The sequence below is a fragment of the Anas acuta genome, chromosome 1 (genome assembly GCF_963932015.1).
Source record: "Anas acuta chromosome 1, bAnaAcu1.1, whole genome shotgun sequence".
Taxonomy (NCBI): Eukaryota; Metazoa; Chordata; class Aves; order Anseriformes; family Anatidae; genus Anas; species Anas acuta.
The window spans coordinates 157,799,388-157,819,412 of NC_088979.1; the positions used below are offsets into that span (position 1 = coordinate 157,799,388).

The 20,025-nt window shown below is 43.0% G+C and overlaps 1 protein-coding gene and 1 long non-coding RNA gene across 5 annotated transcripts in view; both read left to right on the plus strand.

The window, feature by feature from the left end:
• Positions 1-20,025, plus strand: part of CRADD (CASP2 and RIPK1 domain containing adaptor with death domain) — a 75,145-nt gene that overhangs the window by 10,971 nt on the left and 44,149 nt on the right. The gene's annotated exons all lie outside the window — the stretch shown is intronic.
• The window catches only part of LOC137848843 (uncharacterized), a 38,259-nt gene continuing 22,644 nt past the window's right edge, over positions 4,411-20,025 (plus strand). Inside the window, exon 1 of the long non-coding RNA XR_011091542.1 lies at positions 4,411-14,126. This is a non-coding gene — a long non-coding RNA (uncharacterized lncRNA). The remainder of the gene's footprint in view (positions 14,127-20,025) is intronic.

The window sequence follows — 20,025 nt, forward strand, 5'->3', positions numbered from 1 at the left end:
CACTTCTGCAGCTGAAAAGCTATTACTAGTTCAGACCCCATGTGCTGTGGCATTTTGCCTGTTGACTGAGAAGATCAACAGTGATGTGACTTCCTTCTCACTTGGAAATGTCACTTGTATGACAAAGGTCAGAAAGCTTCTCTAAGATACAGTTAATTATTTATGGTTGTTGTATCTTGAAGTCCTCCCTGCTTTGCCATACTTAACTAAGCTTTCCTCGCAGATTTGTTCACTTGGTTTTGGTCATATATGTTTATGTGAATTAGAGCAACCAAGCAGCATTCATTGTAACTTCAGAGGGATGCAGCTGCACTTTATCTTGTAAGATTTAAGATTCTGTACACAAGACTTTTAAAGCCAATTTTTATCTATCTGGCAATTGTCTGTGTAAACAGAAAACCAGTCTTGTTGCTTTTTTTAGCCATTGAACCATTGTTCCATTATACAGTCAGATTTTCTTTTTAAAGTTTTCTCCCTGCTCTCTTTGTCTGTAAATAGGTTTGCGTTCCCTCATATGTTGACAAGAAGTTGTACGTGTGTTTGATAAACATCTCTGTTTCACAGTGCTATGAACTGAAGTGAAGCTTCAGTGTTTCTTCCAATCTACATTTAGAGGAGGAGTTGATTTGATTTATATTACACAGTTTGTGTGTGCGGGAAATAAGCATTAATGCATCAGGTCAAGGGGAATAAATTGCCATTAGTACACCACTTCTTTTGGCAGCCTTCTTAATCTTAGTGTTTCACCACCTTGCCTGGGATTTGCAAAAGTGCTCAAAGTTAACCCAACCCTCCACCCTTCAAGGTCAAGGGTAAGCTCCCTTTGGCTTTAAAGAAGGCAATTTTAGTCCTGTGCTGATGCTTTTGAAAGTCTTACCTTTCATTTGTATTTAATGATGTGTTGAGCTTTTTAATGAACAGCCTGTTTCAGGTTTTGGATCTCTGTAATACATGTGCTATGGCTGGGTGGAAGGGCTTTGTGTGACTTCAAACAGGTAAAGGGTTAACGGAGTCCTTGCCAGCCCTGGGGCATCCGAAATGGGCAGCGAAGCTGCCTTTAAGCAGGGGTGTGGGGATCCTCAGCCAACTGACTGCTGAGAAAGGAAAGCTGGAGCAAAAGGTAAATCAGTACTTTCTAGTAGGTCTGTGTAAAGGAAGTATTTCTTCCAGTGTGATTCTGTTTACTGGAGTTGATGGCAGTATTCGGTCAGCTCTTCAAAGAGGTATTTTCTTCATTCTCCACTCTTGCTTAACTAATAACTCATGTATTTCTCTGTGATCCAGTTATGCCACATCCCGTGAGAGATTAGTTTCTTCTTCCTGTCCTTGAACGGCGGGTGATTCCTGCGGTCAGGGTTGCAGAATGTTCTCATAATCCCCTTGTTTCGTGTGCTCACCGGGGGCCTGACACGTTCACCTGCAAAGCACTTGTTTTAAAGGCAACCTGAGCTTATGGCTAGAAATGCTAACAGGCTGTTCGTAGTAGAACCCAACGCAGGATTACAGGGACATAGCACTTGGCAGGCATCTGGATCCCAGAATGGGAAGCCTTCAGTCCTCGCTGGGCTGCTGGATGTGCCCGCAGCCAGGTCCCTGGGCACTTCAGCTCTGTCCACCTGAGTCCCTGCGGCATGCAGGGCATGTCCCAGGCCTCCCACCCTGAGGCTGCTCGCCTCGGGGCACACGGTGTGGCAAGGTGAGGTGTTTCTCCAGCTATATTGCCCTGCGGGGCCGCATCTGCTGGGCATTATCTGCACTACCTGCGGGCCCAGCAGCCTCTGCCAGCTGCTGGCGGCAGGACGAGGAGCCCGTGCCACCATTTTGTCCGGTGGTGCTGTGGAGATGGTGCCTCTTGAAGGAGGGGGCCTCCGATCCCTTGTGTTGTGGCTCTGTGCTGGAACAGTTGAATACTCGCACGGCCCTGCTGTGGGGAGGCTGCCGTGTGGCTAGCCTCATAGATACTTCCCTACACAGTGCACCTCTGCTGCATGTGACCACTGGGCCCTTCAACTTCCTTACATTTGTGGCACTTTGAGAGAGAGACTTGAATTTGTACCAGACTAAAGCACTTCCCAGCAGTTGAAAGAAACATATCTAAGCCCCAGGAAGAGAGAGGACAGGGCTCGAGTTCCTCTCCTCCTTGCTCCTCCTTCCTCCTATGGGCTACTTTAGGCAGCTTCTCAGTTGGCACTCTGGCCTGTGTGAACCCCATTCTTAATGCACCTAAATTTCCCCAGAAATTGTACATGGATTTTAGGGAAATAATTCAGACCTGTCCTGGGAGAAGGGGATTGGTGATAGTGCCATGCTTCTGCCTTGTATCTGACACCAGAAGAATTGACACTGTGAGTCCTATATTCATTTATCACTACTTGCTTATATTTTGCATTTACCCTAGTTCTCTTACATGACAATATTATTGTACATTTAATTTGTTAAGTAAATGCATGGTCTTTCTTTTCCTATGCAAACTGTAGATGCATACACGTCACTTGTCTTTCTGAAGTTGTTACACATGTTAGGGTTTCTTTCAGCTCCCAGTATGATCAGTAGGTGGAATATAGGTAAGAAAAACACACTAATACCTGCTTGGCACGAATGTCTACCCTTTTATTAAAAGGCTGTTTCCATACTTTGGTAAAATTGAGTTGGCCAGCTACTGGTGTGGCACTGCATTGGTCTGGTGCTTTGCACAAGACAAAGACTTGAAAGGTCATTTTACATGACGTCCATATCCCAATTAGTGGAAATGTGTATTGCTAAAGTTGGTTTAATTGTAATAGGTAATTAGAGGCTTGAGTGAATATATTTTCTTGTTAGACTCATCCTGTGGATATTTGTTTGCGTGCCTGAATGCATGTAGGCATGCTTGCTGGCCTTGACTGGATTACTTGTGTCAAATCTTACTTCAGGTGTCTGCAGGACTGGGCCACGATGCTTAAACAGTCTGTAGGAGTGAAAGCAACTGTGACTGAAGGATGCACAGAGTACAGGGGGATATTACAAGGTATTGTGTGTCTGCTTTGGATTTGTTTTAAAATCAATTTGTGACTTACAATAGTGAAAGAAAAAAAAAACAAAAAAAAAAAACATAAAAGTATTTAGAGAAAAAGTGAATCTCAGTAGTGTGGTACCTTCCCTAATATCAGGAAGAACGGGCATGTAAACCTGCTGTTCACTTGCGTTTCATGCACTAGCCTGCTGCACAACAAGGTGTTTTCATGGCTAATGCTGATCAGAGGCATTCCGAGTGTGATTATATGTCAACTGCAGCGTTCATTGTGCCTCTGGTATGTGCACCCTCTTATAAAATTCTTTGCATACCAGGCTCGAGTTTAGAAGATTTCTTCTTGTTTGTTTTGTGAAGCCAGATAAGAAAGGAACTGTGATTTACAGCCTTGAACTTACGATTGAACAGCTTTCACTTCCACTGCTCAACAGCCCATGCACTTGGTAACATTCCTTCTGTATCACGGAGTATTTTTGTTGACAGGGATTACTTTGGGATTAAGAAAGCAGTGCACTGCGTTTTTCTCCTCTCGTTCTACCTGTCCAAATGTACTACTACTTCCTCTCCAAAACCTTTTTGATAAGTGCTGAAAACATTTTGGGATTTTTTTTTTTTGCATCAATCTTGGTAATATGAGCAATGGTAATATGTTGAGATTCTCTGCACGTCTGTAATCATCTGTAAATGTTAGAGAAGTCAGAATTAGTCTTTCATTTTTGTGCATAGACCTTCCTCGTGGGTCTTCAACATTAGATTGTGTGTACATGTCAGTGTCTTTCCCTTTTGATTGTGTCCCCCAAGATGAAATTCACCATCATACACTTCTTGAGCTTTTTTTTTTTTTCCAATTTAAACATTTGGAATGCTATCAAATATCAGGTATTTTTGTCCATAAAGCTTCAGAGGCCTCAACTAAGGAAATGTACGGGATGCCCGTATCTTAATACTGCTTTGGGATCAGCTAATTCCTCCTGGTATGGACGGAGGAAAAATTGTGAATTATTTCTTCAGGATACAGCATTACCAGTGCTTCTTGTACTAAATAATTTGCTGTCAGGTAAAATTGCAAACCCTCTGGTTTATGTATAAACAGATGCTGTTTTTTGTACTTACTGTCCTTACTTTGTGGGTTCATTCTGGGAAACTGTCAGCAACATTGTCTGAGATGTACATATCCAGACAAGTTTGGAGCTCTTAAGGCTTCATCACTGGCTTGCATTACTGTCTGTGGGATGATCGTGAACTCTTTCCACAAGCGGCTCAGGAGTGCTGGAGAACACCATTGCACTAACCAGAAGTCCTGGAACTGGGGCCAAATAACTGTTAATCCTGGAGCATCTGAGTGGGAACACAGTTGCAAAACATCCGTATTCCTGGTTGAGGAGGGGGAGGTGGTAAGAGACTGTACTGCCAGGTGTTAATTAGCTTTCTGATGTAGCACCAGCTGATGTTTGTGAGCTTATAGGCTTTGCACTGATAAACATTTTTTTTCTTCTGTTGCATGCCTGAAGTGTTGCTTTTTGCTTTTTCTAGTGCTCAGTTCCTATTGACTGTACAAGTCATTGCTGTAGCCCGATTTCCTCACTTAGGGCTACCACCATTTAGTTACTCAGACTGACAATTTCATCTTGTGCATCAAGAAAAGCCTTTACAATACCATGCCATTAATGAAGAGTTACTCTCTAAAAAGATTAAGTCATTTGGTGTATTTAGTAAGCTAACACATGAGCAGGGTGTAATATCTGCTGGAACATCACCTGTGTTCCTATACCACTTCCATGTGTGCCTGATTCTAGTTCACTTCTTGACAGTCCTTGCCTAGTTCTTGTCATTTGTGCCTTTTCCTCATTCTGGATAGCTTTTTCCTTCTGATTGCACTACTTCCACATGCACAGCCCTTTCACTGATAAGTTAGCATTATAATATATAGCTGATTTAATTCTGAGACAAAAACACATTGGTCATACATATCAGTGAAGAGTTCAATAGCATTTCTGTGAACAAACTGAACATCTTTATTGCATCTTCTTTAAAGATCAAAAAGCGAAGTCATTACTAGGACCTTTCCTTAGAATGGAAAGTTCTGCCTCTGCAAGATGTTTGGAGTATTTCTTGTCCTTTCTCCCAAGTCCACTGGTATCATGAGGTTACAAAGAAAAATTCCCTTGGCACACAGAATATACAGAAAAAGTATTGAGAATTGACTGGTTTGCTTCACCATAGGGAACTGCTATCAATGTGCTTATTTTCTTCATTGCACCAAGTAGACTATTACATTTGGGTTTTTGGATATCATTTCTTCCTTGGTTAAAAATTGTCCATGCCAGAATAACCATAAACTATCCTTCTACTACGAAAGCTGTTCATCCTTCTTTTGCAGTAGTAACATTCATGCTTGCCCTTGCCATCGTGGTCTTTTATCTTTTCCAGATTGCAGTGTATCTGCTATAAATTCTAAAGTACAGTTGTGAGTCCTGCTTCGTCTTTAAATCACTGCAGCTGTGTAGCAGACACTCACCGATGACGGGATACTATGCTTTATGTATTTTCTTACCTTGATTTTGAAAAAGGGGCTTTCTCAAGACTTAATCATAGTCCTCTCCTATCCTTGCAGAGCACACATTATGAACTTGTCGCTGTTTGTGACAGGCAAATCTTTGCCTCACCTTGGAGCTGTAGAGGCATGTAGGCTTTGATTTTTTTTCCCATCTGTGGGATGCGTTATGTTATTAGGAATATTCCTGTTCGTATGGAAGCCTGGTAGCTGCTCAGAAAGCTTCCTTACCAAGAAGTCTTAGCTGAAAAAGGAGGGATGGCTGAGGTTTTACTGTGCTGCTCAGTATATCCACTGAGTCAAAGAACTCACCATTAACCTTTCCTAGGCTCTCTCAATCTGGACACCCGTTACAGTGAAGGAAGCTTCACTGGGAGAATCCAAACAGTGGGGTAGGATTCCTTTCGCTGTCCTGTTTCCAGACAGAGAGGTGCCAGGTGGCATCTGCTAGTTCCCTACATGACTTTGGAAAGGGATGCCAGGGATGCCTTGTGTGGGCACTCTGTTCATACATTTTTTGAATCTCTTGACCCCCAAGTCTCTCTCTTTCCTCCTTTTTGTCATATGCAGTCATTTCCATGGCTTCTCCCACATCTAGCCCTCTGATACTTGTCCCAGGTGGGCAAGCTGGTCAGAACTGTGTTCAGGAACAGATGTCCACAAACCCCATAAGCTGAGGGACGAGTGTTTCATTCCAGGGTTTTTGGTGACAGCCTTTTTAGGCATAGGTTTTTAGTGGTCGGTTTGATCTTTTGATGTGACTGGGAGTAGCTAGTCACAGTCCTATCTTTTAACACCACAGTCATAGTTATTTTCATGCAAAGTGATAATGCAACACGTACCTGAAGAAAGTGCATATGCCGTGTCTGGAACACAGAAATGGATTACCTCAGAGGAGGTGGAGGCAGAACGCAATCACTCAAAACAAGCTATGATTTAGGATCAAGATACGGGAAATGTGCTATCAGATAATCTTCCCCCCTCATTCCAGATTTATAAAATAAGGATTGGCGTCGGCACACAGAGGCGGTTGGTGCTTGAGGAATGCCAAAGAGGAGGTAGTTATTTGACAGAACTACTACCAACTCCACGCTTGTTTTTGCCTACAGGTTATGAGAAAGTGTTGAGAGCTGTTCTCAGCTTTTAGAGGGTCACCTTTCTTGGTAGCTTGAATTCAGAATATACATACATAAAAGTAGTTTGTTTCCTGTGAGAAATTAACGTGGTTAAGTAGATGAAAAGAGTTGGCTCAAGAGAATCGGTGCTACTGGCAGACCATGATTCTCTTACCTTGCGGAGCACCCAGCCTGCCTGGAAATGTTTGGTGCTGGGAGGAAAAAGAAAAACAGCCAAATCTGATGCTGTTCTTGACGTCGTCTTATGGGGAAATCTGCGTGATTGAATTATATTCGGTACGGAAGAAAGCTAAATTGCTTGTCTTAAGAATTGTTTTAAATCATTTTCTCCTTTTCCTCGGTACAAATTGGGAGTGTTACGCTGTAGGCAGCACCCAGCTGAGCAGGCTTCTCAGAAAAGCGTCTTGCCCTTTGAACAAGGAGTACTTAGCAGCTGGAGCTTTGCCCCTGTACAGAAAGTGTGAATGTTATATTTACGTTGTAAAATACACCAGCACTTAATTCCAGGTTCATTTTCTTCATGACAAAAGCCAGAGGAAAAGCTGAAATTTGGTTTTTGTCTACAGCTGTTTTTTAGAGTTTCAATTAATCTTCCAAGCCTTGTAATTGGTGTAGTTTAATTATGAAGTCTTGAAATGGAGTTATAAAAGATCACTGCTGTTTGGAGGTGAAGCCAATTGTAACTCTTTTTGCTACAAGTTGAAGATTCAATTATTATTATTATTTATTTAATTCTGAACATAAATAAACTCTTTGAATATCATGAAAAGTTAAGGTAAAGGTGCTATTGATGTATGCAGTCCAGTCCATTCTGTGTTATCTCATCATATTTCTTAGTATTTGTTTTCTGGTGGACCATCTAAAACAGGAACTACATACAGGTGGAATATACTTTTTAGTAAAGATTTTGTAAACCAGCAAACTTCTGGGAACTCGGAAATGTTGTGTTTTTATAGCATACTTGTTCTTTACATGATGTGGGTTTGTTTGTTTATTTGCTTTTTCTGTGGTTCAACTGTAAGCTGTAAAGAAAAATACACAATAGGACCTTTAAACAGTGAGATGAAAATAATTTAATTTGCTAACAATTTATTTAAATTGATGTAAAAAAACGCACCTATGAAGTAGAAGTCATTGTATCACCTGCTGACTTTTACAATTATACATTTTCAGGTGAAGGTGCTAGATTTCTGGTCTACTTTGTGACGTGCCCTGTGAAATATACAGGGAAAAGCTGAGCTATAAACTGAGTTAGTGTTAGATCACATCTCATGTTCCTCCCAGGCACTAGGACTAGTGAGAGCTCTTTTTAATAGGGACAAAACTCCCAGATTTCTTGAAGCCTAACAAAGGTATCCTTTTTTATTAAGAAGTACATAAAAAAAAAAATAAAAAAAATTGAAAGCCTCGATTTTTGCATTTTTAGGTGTTGTACTCATAGGCACTGAAGCTTTTGCAGTAGTATGTGTTTAAAACTCGTAAAAGAAAATACAGCCGATGGGTGTAATGCTGAAGACATTTAGGCCCAGGGATGCAGAGGCATGATGTTTTAGAGCATGCATTTTCCAAAGATTCAAAGCTTTTCTGCAAGACACCTTTCAGTGCTGGAGGGGAGTTTAACACTGGGATGAAACCAAGGTGTGCCATGCGTTCATATCTCACCACGGGAGACATCTGTGTTAACTACATCAGTTTTTCTAGCATTTCAGCAGATTGTGATCAGTCCCTTGTATTGCATTTGGAAGAGAATGGTCTGAAGTATATGTAGTTGTTCAGCTGAGCTCATGGTTTCAGTAGCTGCAAAAACCTCAATTTTCCTTTATTTAACCTGTTTTGATTTGACTGCACGATGTTATCCTTATCCAGGTGTTTTTGTCTTGTGCTGCTCCCCTGGAACTGAGATAAGGCTCGCTGCTGGTAACGTCTGGCGCATTAATTGCCATGTTCTGCCTCGACTTGACTGCTATAAAAAATGACACCACACAGTTGACTTTTCAGGAATAGTTGCTCTTTTATATGGTTCAGTTTCCTCTATCAGCAAGTACCATTGCTGCTTTACTCAGTTTTATTTTTTTCAGAATTTCTCAACCAAGTGATTTGCGGCCCTTGAACTTCCTAAACTATTCTGTAATTTACTCTGCGTGCATTTTAATCTTTCTGCAGGACATGCTGGCTGCCCATAAAATGTTTGGAAAATGAATTTCCCCTTTTAACTCAACAACAAAACCGATGTAAGAAAGCTAATGTGACTGTCTGCGAGCTCCCAAGGGTGGCTGCGATGGGCCGCGGTTACACATGCCGTCCTATTGTTCTCGTTCCTAAAACAATGTCACCAGAGAAAATGGGGCTTAGCTGGTTGTTTACATGAAGTTGTGCCTGCTGAAGAGAGATTCAAATGGAAGACTCTGGTCTCGATCTGGACCATGACTAAATTTCATCTGGGTGCCAGCCCAAGAGCCCGAAACGCCAGGTCTTTGGAGGCCCTGGGTGAGGTCCTTGCCTCTCCCGGGGCACCCCAGGGAGTCCCTGCAGCCTGGCCACTGCGTGGGGTGGAGGTAACACTTGGCTTTCATTTCTTAGCCATGAGGGTCAATATTTTCAAGTCCTCCCCCATTCATCATGAAGAATATATATATTTTTTCATCACGATGACCAAGAACAACATGACTCCCTCCACACGGCGTCGGGCTGGTTAGTTTCTGAGCAACGTGCAAGGATCCCCGTATTACTGGGTGAGGAGAAAAACCTCTGCCATTTAAAATTCCTTCCCTACCTTCCTAGGGTTAATGGTCGCATTTAAGTTGCGGAGCACGAGAAAGCTTATTTTGGTATTTAGGACAAAAAAAAGCAAAAAAAATTTCCTCTGTCTGTTGGTGCCCCCTTGGTTTCGGTTTGATCTCGTGTCAGTGCAGAGCAGAGCCCCGCAGAGCGCTCGCCGGGCAGAAGGTTGTTTTCTTAAAACATTTGCAGCATTTTCACCGTATATTCTCTTTTAAATGGATATTAAAGATCATTCCAAGCAGCATGCCAGGGCTTTGAAACAACTCTCCTGGCCTATTCTACCAATTCCTCCCGTGTATTTCTAACCTATATTTGCTGTCAAACTTGTGGCTCGGACTTTCTGTGCTGCACCGACTCCGGCTTCAGGCAGGCACCCGACCCTTGCTGTCTCGGCTTGTTTCCATCCCCGGGTCAAGCACTGCGGCCCATTTGCAGTTCTGCCCTTGCTGAACTAGCACTGAGGGCTGCTGCTGCGTCCCTGTGGGTGCACACGTGTATTTACTGGCAGTAGCAGGCTGGTTACTCTTTCCTCAGCATGTTAAAATCCTGCCTTTTTCCTGAGCAGGCACGCTGATAGTGCCCAAATCTTTCACGATTCCCCACTTTTCCTTGAGGTTTATCAGCCCTCACGTTTCAGGTCGGTGCTCAGATTGAGCCCAAATGCACGTTGTTCAGCTGCTGCTCGCCTTGTCACAGCCCTCCTCCCTTGCAATAATTTTGCCTTTACACCCAGCTGTTAATTTTATCCATGTGCTTGCTTGCCTTTGTGCTGCAGTCTTTTAGTTGTGCCCGATCCAGGCGAGCAGGATGGTTTGGGAGTTTTATTCTCGGTTCCACGACCCGTTTGAAGCCTGGCCTCGGGGAAGTTGGCCTGCTTTGCCTTGTGCTCGGGGCAGGTGGTGGCCACGCACCTCCTGCAGCCCCCGGCTGGGGCACGTGGGGACCTGCGGCATCTCGGGCATCGCAGGGCACCACTGGATCGCCTGCCGCGCCCCTGCCTCGTCCCCCTCCCGGGCCAGATGGACTCGAAATTTATAGTTCTGAGAAGCTGGAGTCCTTCCTTCTGTATGGCTGCTTTTTTTAGTGGTGGTGTGCTTTTTTTTTTTTTCTTTTAAACTTCAAGATGGGGGTACCTAATTTAATAAAAGATTCGATCAGCTGGAATGAGCACTTCTGAAAGCAGCACACGGCAGAGGCTTCCAGGAGGAGGCCAGATGCATGAGCCGGCTTTAGGAGGGAGGAAGAATGAGGCAACTGTAAAATAAAAGACGTCTAATGTAGTTAACATACAAACACTGTGCTCAGAATGAATAGTCTGCTCTCTCTCTTCATCGTGCTAGGGTATGGTGGTGTTTCAGACCTCGCCAGTCCTTTGCTTTGAAGATGTTTAATGCTTTTTGACAGGTGACTGGTTGGGTGGCGTCTGCTTTTCTCAGATTAAAAAATAATAATAAAAAAAAAACACCTGCCTTGCCTTTCACTCGGGGCCTGCAAAGGGTTAAGGACTGCTGAATGCAGACATATATGGTGCTGTATTGATATAATGTACTTTGTAATAGAAAACAGAACTATCCAGGTCAAATATCAATAACATTCTATAAGCCTTTCTAGGAAAATATAATTAAAACCATTCAAAGCTGTTTCCCATGACTGAATTTACTGTGTCTTATTGACTTCAGTCCCACGTCTACAGTGTGATATTATTATTGACTTTTAGAGTTCTGCCTATTTTAGAAATAAAGAAAAACACAAACTCAGGTGGTGGTATTCAAAAATCCATTAGAAATCCTGCCCTCCCTTTCTCCTTGAAGTAAGGATCACCTTGTATTGTTCGAACAGCAAAATGGTGGGGTTTATCCCTTGGTTTCATTTAAGCTGTCACGGTCCCACTGAACGGAGCTAAATCAGTGGACCATCAACCGAGAACCTCTCCCACATCCTACATTTAAGCAAGTTCCCAGTTTGCACCCAAGGCTGCTGATTACAGCACTGCCCCTGGTTTTATTATCAAGCTTCATTCACTTGTTTTCATATTGAATATCACGAATAGGATCTAGAGTAGGAAGTTCACTAAATTGGTTAAATATTTCGGAGAGAATGACTTTGCTTTTCTAATTCCGTCCCTCCCTCTCCTCAAAGCAAATACTTTGTCATATCATCTGCATTTAAATCATGAGTATAATCTTCCAAGCATATAATTTTCACAATAAATGCATTTTGTATATTCAGTAAGTTCTTAAAAGCTATTTGCTAGCACAGCCTCTTCAAAATAAAAAAAAGTGCATCACTCCCCAAAAATTGAGTAAAAACCTGATACTATACCATATTCACTAATTGTATTTATTCTGAAGACTTGCACAAAATAATGAGTATGTCTGTATTTTTTACACAAATCTAGTGGAATGATTTTTAGTTATAAATACTAATAATGTGGAACTGTTTCTGCAAGTATCCAGAGCCTAAGAAAAATCTTTTCTGAGGATAGTTTTGTTATTGTTGTTGGCTGTGGGTAGATTAGCACTCACTGGTTGTCACACAATCTTTGATGAATATTTAAGATTTTGGAAGAAGTCAGGTGTCCGTATATATGTACAAACTAGATGTATGCCCACCCGCGCGTATATGTGAAGAAGAAATGGGCATAGAGCCTTACACAGAGTTTAAATGCATGCTTCCTTAAAATTCAGTGCACTCATTTAACATCGGTCTGATTTTACTGAAATCAGGATTTTCCCAGAAGTTGGTAGGGGTTGCACCGTAGCAGTGAGAAGAATTTGGTCTGCTTCCTTCCTACTTGAATTGCAATATATTGGGGATGTTTGTGGCTCACCCGGAGCAAGCACCTAGATTTAACATGAGCTTGCTTTATAAACATTTAGACATTTATTGGTTATGACAGCCTAGAATATTTTTTTAGTCCAGTAATGTTTTGTGCTTTTTATGTAGCTAGAGCTTAATTGCTAAAATAAAGAGCAGCCCTCATGTCCAGGGACAGAAAGTGGTAGCACTCCGAAAAATCTCATGATTCGTGGTAAATGTGCTCCCAAAGAGATGAGCTAAAAGAAAATCATTCTGAAAGTAGTGAGGGCTGAGCAGGAATATTGTGTGTGAAACAACAAAATCTATTTTTCTTTTTCCTTCAGCAAGTATCTTTTTACTTTATTATAACTTCCTAGATGCATGTGAAGTTGGTAGAGAAAATGCTTCTGTATGAACCATAATTTTATTCCTTGTGCTGTCAAAATTGCTATAATTCTGTGGCTGAGTTTTTAAAATTACAAATTTAAAATTAAAGATTATATGAGCTCAGGTCTTTTTGCTGTTTGATCTGAATGCTCAGCTGTGAATTCATCCGGGTGAATAGTACCTTAATTTCTTTTCTTGTTCAGTCAGTTTGTCTGCAAATTGTAGGCAGGTCTGAGCCATACTTTTTGTATTTAACTTTCTGGGAAAAAATAAAAACAGCACCACAACCCACCCTAAATAATTCAGTTTATGCTCTAGCTATTTGCTTAATATTGTAATAATTATTTTTATATCTATTTTTATTTTTTCCTCATGGTATTAGAAACTACATTAGTATGTAAAAAAGACCGAGAATAAATAATTTAAAAATCTTCAGGGCTCCGATGTGAATTTCGTTAGTTCTTCTCATTTATATTTTCCTCATGCCTAGCTTAAAAGGGGCTCTGCTTTCTGGTTTTGTTTTGATGTACATCTTCTCTAAATATAGGGGTGGCAGTGCTGAAGTACGTGCCAGGAGGAATCTGTAGGGGCTTTTGATGTGCTGCACTGTTGTTCTCTTACTTTTAAAGCAAAATGCCCCCAAACAGGGGTGAACAAGCACCCAGGCTGGGCAGAGGCTGTAGATTTGCACTCACCCGGTTCCTTTTCAAAACGAGTAGTGCTGTGCTGTGCCATTTCAGGAGGCAGCATTGCTTACAAGCACTATAGGATCATGAAATGCTCTGCATTAAAACTTCCGTCTTTTAGCATACAGGTGGCAGTAGGAAGATTAAACCACGCAGAAGAATGTTACTGCGAGACGGCAGGAAAAGCAGTCTGGGGCTGACCTGCATCACTTGTTTTCAGTGTAAACTTCCCCCGCTCCCCCCCTCCACTCCCCCATTTTTCCCATAACCGATGGATACTTGGAAAAAACATTGTTAAATCAATTTTTTACATGCGTGTATAAATTTGGCCAAGTCAATTACTTGTCTGGGCCTGCTACTTTTATATTTTTAACTCTGCTCTTACTTGCAATGTGAGAAGCATCACTGCAGTATGCAGCAAAAAATGTTGCTGCAGTAACATATGCAGTTGCCTATTTTTTCCAGCTGCAAATTAATTATTCCCTTTATCTTTAGGATTATTGTAGAACGTTGTGATTTTATGATTATTATCAGGCCTTTTGAGGTAGTTAGAATATCATGTAATTCTTTTATGAGTTCAGAGACCAGACTTTACTGTACAAGAGTGGTTAATGCGCATGGATACACCCCCAAAGTTTCCAGTAACAATTACATTCCAAGAAAGGTGCTAAATATATTGCTACCAAGAATCTTCTGGTTTTTTCCTCCCTCGATCTTTGATGTCATCTGGGAGTGCCAAGAATTTTCACTTCACCTACTTAAAACATTTAAATGTGAGTATAAAATTTGCTTCAGAATTTATTCTCCCCGGGACGCTTGATTCTGTGGCTATCACCTAGCAAAAAAAAAAAAAAAAAAAGAAGTCCCGCTGCATTAAAAGCGAGTCGTCTTTGTGTCAGGGCTGCGGGAATAGGTCCGCAGTCGCAGGCAGCCCTTCGTGGTGAAATGATCCTGCAACCGTGCGAGGCTGCTGGTGCTGTTCCTCCAACCGAAAGCTCAGCTACAACGGCACAGACTCCTGGAAGCAAAGTTTGCAAGATCGCTTCTGATCCCTTGTTTACATTTTACCATTCGGAGATGTAAACTGCTCGATAGTGTTGTGCTCCGTGTTTGTTTGAATTCGGGGAGATGTTAGCATTGGGGGGGGGGATGAGTTCTTAATGTAACTTTTATATGCCCAAAGCAAAAGCTCTAAATGGGTTTGAAAGTATGACATACTTCTTTAGGTCAGCATTATACTTGCTGTACAGTCTCTACCCATGATTTCTTTGCAAAGTGAGAGCAGATGATAATTGGGGTAGTTTGCAGGCAATAATAACCTGCATTTTCTCACAGGAACCTTAGTAACAGCGTGACATAATGAAGGTGAAAGCAAATTGAATTAGAAAAACAGCAAACATTGTGTTTTATAACCCAAAATAAAATTCTTCAGCAGCAACTAGCCCTGTAATGTAATCCAATCTGTTTTAATACTGAGATTTTTCCAAGAAAGCAGGAAACAGTAAAGGGTAAGGCTTTCAAACCTCTGCTGTTTCGTTTACAGATCCCTTGTGTTAATTTAATGCTTCTAGGGAACTGGGGCTCTTTCTTTTTCTCAGAATCCCTTCTCTAGGAAATACTGAGTGGTGTGGCGCTGAGAAGCAGTCATGGTTTACAACAGATAAGCCAAAGGACCTGGCTTCAAATTCCACACTTCTTTGAGAAAACAAAACACGCCAATGTGTGTTCTCTCTAAAGCTGGTGATTTCTTGCTCGCATACTACAGAAAATTTACCTTAGAAGGAGCATAGCAGGCAACCTTGTGGGCACCGACTCTCCTCCCCTTCTCGTGTCCCCCCAGTGCATGCATCAGCATCGAATAGTTCTGTGCAATAGGATTGTTAAGCGCAGAAGATAAATATTTACAGCTGATACTTTTGAGGCATTGCCCTGAAAGTTTTGCTGGCACAAAATTCATGCTCCTGCCGATGTGGCCGTGCGAGCTACAACCCTGGCAGATGTTCTTGCTGCCCCTTCCCAAACCCCGGCCGTGTGTTTTCCCTCTCTTTTCCTCCCACCAAACCAGAGACGCCCACCTGGAAAACTGGATTTTGCAGAGAAAAGTAATTTTGTCTGGAAAAAAATAGAATGAGTCGCTTGCAAAAACAGTCTAGCTGACATCAGCTGCGTGCTTATTTGTGGGCTTGCTGTTTAGCAGGCTTTAGGAGATGCTGGGGCAGGGCATGTTTTGGCCTTTGCTGCTTTTCCTCGTTTTGCTGGTACGAAAAGAGGCTTCAGGGTGTGAATTCTGGACTTGGAGTAGCTCTGGCTTCTGGGGTTTTGTTGGTTGGGGGCACTGGGTATCATTTGCAGGGTGATGGGGGCTGCAGGGCACCATGGGGGTGTCTGCCCAAGCCCCGCCAGCCCCAGTGCTCATCCCACACTGCCCGAGGAGGAGCAGCAGCTACGTGCAGGAGGAGACTCCTGGAAGGGGACCGCGGCTGGGGCTGCCCTCTGAGGGGCTGTGGGTGAAGCAGGGGGTGGCAGAGGAGAGGCAGTAGGATGGCAGGCGGAGCAGGAAGGGCCAGCAGTACATCAGCCTCCTGCCTGGCCTGCCTCTTGCAGGGTGTGTGACACACAGGGGGAAAGGGGTTAACCGGGAGTAGGGAGAGGGGAGAAGAGCTGCTGGAGCTCGGGGAAGGGGGAGAAAAGGTGTTTCCCCCAGTGTTTCATTGCTCACATCTTCTTTTTTTTCCCCGTGGTATCTGAACGAGTAATTAAAATGTTGTGGTAATGGGCAATAAACTAAATTAAGTAAAATTTCCTGAGCTGGGACTGTTCTGCCCACGACAGGAAGGGAGAAGCAAAAATTAAGAACATGCTTTGTAAGCAACAGCCTCTCCTGTCTTCAGCTGCAGTTTGGCTGCCTTGGGAGATTTTCAGGAGCTTTGTTCTTGCTGTGACACGGAACATTTTGACAGATTGATGCTTTCCCTCTGGTCATTGATTTTTTTCATTACGATGTATAGACAGGGAGAATATCAAAGGCTGAGCTGTATCCTCTCGCAGTCCCTGGGAAAGCCAAAAGGGTCTTGGACTCACATGCAGGGAGCAGAGGTTTGTCAGGAGGGAAAAGCTTTGCACTAAATCACACATTCTTAGTCCCGGCCCCACCTCCAGTGCCATACAGCTTAGGAAAGAAAATTTAGCAAACAGTCTTCAGTGTAACATCGGGAATCCTCCTGCCAAGCCGGAGTAGGTGCAGGTCCTGTAGGGGCACGCTCAGTGTTTGGGCTGATGGTTGTGAAATTGGTAGTTCCTGGAATCAACACCAGAGTGGGATGTCGTGGCATTCTCGAGATTACCCAAGATCAAGGAAGTATCTTGGGAATCTTCTACAGTGACAGCTGTTACTCCCACATAAGCAGAGGGAGACAAATCTCATGATGTGGCAGATAAAACACCCCCCTGACTTTCTTCTCAAATCATCTTTCTGGGGTTTGGTATGGGAGGGAGAGCACGGCATCCATTTCATTAGCAAGTTCAATTTATGCTTACGCTGTGTATTAGAAGAGCTAATATTGAGGAGTACTGTGAGCAAAAAAAAAAAGTTCTGACTTTAGAAGGTAGTGGCATGCTTATGACTGTGGCTCAGATTTGTAGCAATTTCAGAGCTTCTCACTTCATTTACCTTTTGCAAAGGTGCATGAGTCCTGCAAAGAATTCTCAATAATGCAGCAGCATTGTCCCTACCAATTATGGAAACAAACTTCGAGAAACAAATTGGCTACTGTGTCAAGAATTTGCAAAATAAACTTCCTCTCCCTGTCATTTCCAGATTTTTCTGTTGTTTTGTCTTCCTTGTGTGTAAGCTGTTCAGGGCTGGCAGTGTTGTACAGTGTCACCGATTTCTTTCAGGCTGTGCTTTAACTCTTTGAAATATCACGTCATGTGTGTATTTTTTGCATGAACAGAGGAAACAGGAACATAAAATGAATCCAAGGATAGCCAGACGAAACCGGAACAAGGTCCATCTGTCTCAGCAACCTATTTCCAATAGCAATCAGTAGCCCAGTGCCCGAGGGAACGCTGTGAGAACGAGATGTGCCCGTAGCGGTGTGTATAAGCCATGCTCCTCCTCAGGCAGGTGTTCAGAGGCTCCGTAAGCTGGAATTTGTGTCTCTCCGTTTCATAGCCCCTCATGGATTGTTCTCACCCTTAACTTGAGGAGGTGCATATTGAAGTCTGGCATCTGTGTCTGGAGACTGTGACAGATTTAACTGGTGGCCCACCCCCATTCTGTTGCATGAGCTGCATTTCTGTCCCCCAAACACTGTTCACTTGACACCAGTATACTCTGACTAAGGATGTAGCCCCTAATGACTACTTAATAAAAACAGGTACCTTCAAGCCCAAGGGCAAGTTCCAGCTCTGGAAATAGCTGCCCACAGAAAGGCGCTTTCTTTCTGGCCTTTCCCTCCTCTGGTACCTGCTCCTTCACCAGGGCTCCTCGCAGGCTGACACGAGCCATTTTTACTTTCACGGTTGGCACTGTGAAGTCAGCCAGTGGGACTGTTTTAGCCTGAGGAATGCTTCTGATGAAAAATACTGGCACATGACTGCCTCAGGGTGTCAGTTTGGTGTTACTTACGTAAAGCCTCGCACAAAGAACTGCAGCGTTTCCTTTTGTCGGTGTAGGACGCACGGCAAAGCAGCTCCACGTGCTGAAGGGCTGAAGGACGGTGTCTGCTGTCTGTCTGCCCACATGAAATAGTCCACAGCGGTGTTACGATGAGTGACTGCATACCGGCAGGCGCAGCTTTCAGCATTGATTATTTCTTTCCTGTGTAGGATTAATCTGCAGCCGTTGGTGTAGTCATTCAGCAGTAATGTGAAATAATATGTGCTGTGATGTGGAAGTGACTGCAAACTGGTGGTCTTCCAGAGCTGCTGAGAGCCACTCCGTCTACTCTGTTGCTTCATCCCCGAGCTAAATTTCTTGGCAGGCAGAAGAAAGATAATAAAAATATGTTCCCCGCATTCCACACAGATAGAATTTGTTCTGTGTCATACTAATAGTGCTTATTATTTTATAGGTGCTGTGTTTTTGTCTTTTGTTTTTTAATGAAGATTGAAGTTCACAGGAGCTCAAATGGCTTTTTGTATTGCAGTACAGGTTGTAAGAATAATAACAGGCAAGAAAATTATGAAAGGCCTTACTACAAAATACAGATTAAAACAACTTTTATGCAAATATGGCAATTTGCGAGTATGGTAACCCTTGTTTTTTATAGAAGTGTCTTAGGGCCTGCAGTGGGGTTTTCTGAGAGAAAGCCTGCAAGCAGGTTTTTATGTTGACAACATTTTTTTCTGTCTATTTCCTTTTGTTGGGAGGTAGTAGAGTAGAATAAAGCTGGAGTTTCCAGAGAAAGACTTTTACACATAGCATATGTTCTGTGAAGAGAAAAGCTGTTAAAAATGATGTTAATGTACATTTCTTCTGTACTTAAATAGTAACAGTATGACTAAATATGACCTTCGAACCTGAAGACAAGGGCGTATTAATACAAGTGTTTGTGACTGCAGTTTGATACCATACGAAGTGTGGTTGTAATTGAATTGTCTCCCGTTTACATGTAATTCATTTACAAGCCAGAGCTTTGATCTTTCACGTTGATCCAGACCAGCGCAGATCAGCCTATGAACTGCAGCTCGAGACACTTGGACAGTACTGGAAGTCCCGGTGTGGGGTAGTGGTGATTAGTTTATATCCAGACTGGATAAGTGCCACGTTTTTTTCCATCAGTCTTTGCGTTAATATAAAATGGGCCTTGCCAGTGTCACGACTGCCTGCATTCCCATTTCGGCGTTCCTTTGGTGTTCCTCTCACGGCACGGGTCACAGGACATGGCGGATGGAGGCGGCCCCTCAGCGTGGCGATGGCTGGGCCGTGACCGGGCACTCGCAGCGCACAAAGCCCGGTCACGTCATGAGGCTCGTTTCCTCACTGGGCCCAGAATGGGATGAGATACGTGGTCTCGGGGGTTATGTGCACCCATTTGTTTCCTTTTGGGACTGTGGAGCTTCCTTGTCCCCTCCAGCAGCAGCAGAGCTGGTGGTCTTGGTGACTGGGGGCAGCCTGCGGAGGGGAGCGTGGTTGACTTCTGCGGTTGACGCTCAGCGCCAGGCTGCTGCGTGGTTTTACTTTACAGCTGAGCCTGGTCAGTCACCAGGAGCTGACACACTGGGAATAAGCCAGTGGAGCCAAAGTCATACTGTGATATTTACTCGCTGGTCCCAGTAATGTGAGAACGTAAAACGAGAACAGGCCCTGTTGTTCTCGTCAGTCACGGTCTCCAGGTGTGGAGGCCTCCAGATGTAGGGCAAGGGAAAAAAGATGATTGTTTTACTTTTACAGCCAGCAAATTGAGCAGCAGAATGAATAGTTTCCCTGAAGTTTATGGCAGATTCAGGAACTGAACTATTAAGTCCCAGTCCACTGTCCTAACCACAGACAGTTTTTCCTATCATCAATTAAATAAAGTAATTTTAAATCTTTCAAGGCTATTTTTCAGGGGTACCTCAGAGCTGACTGCACTGGTCCTTCTTCACCTGTGAGTATTTTAAGGTCTAGTACCTATTCTGCTTAAGTGTTAAAATGGTATCTATTTTACTTTATTAGCAGTAACTTAA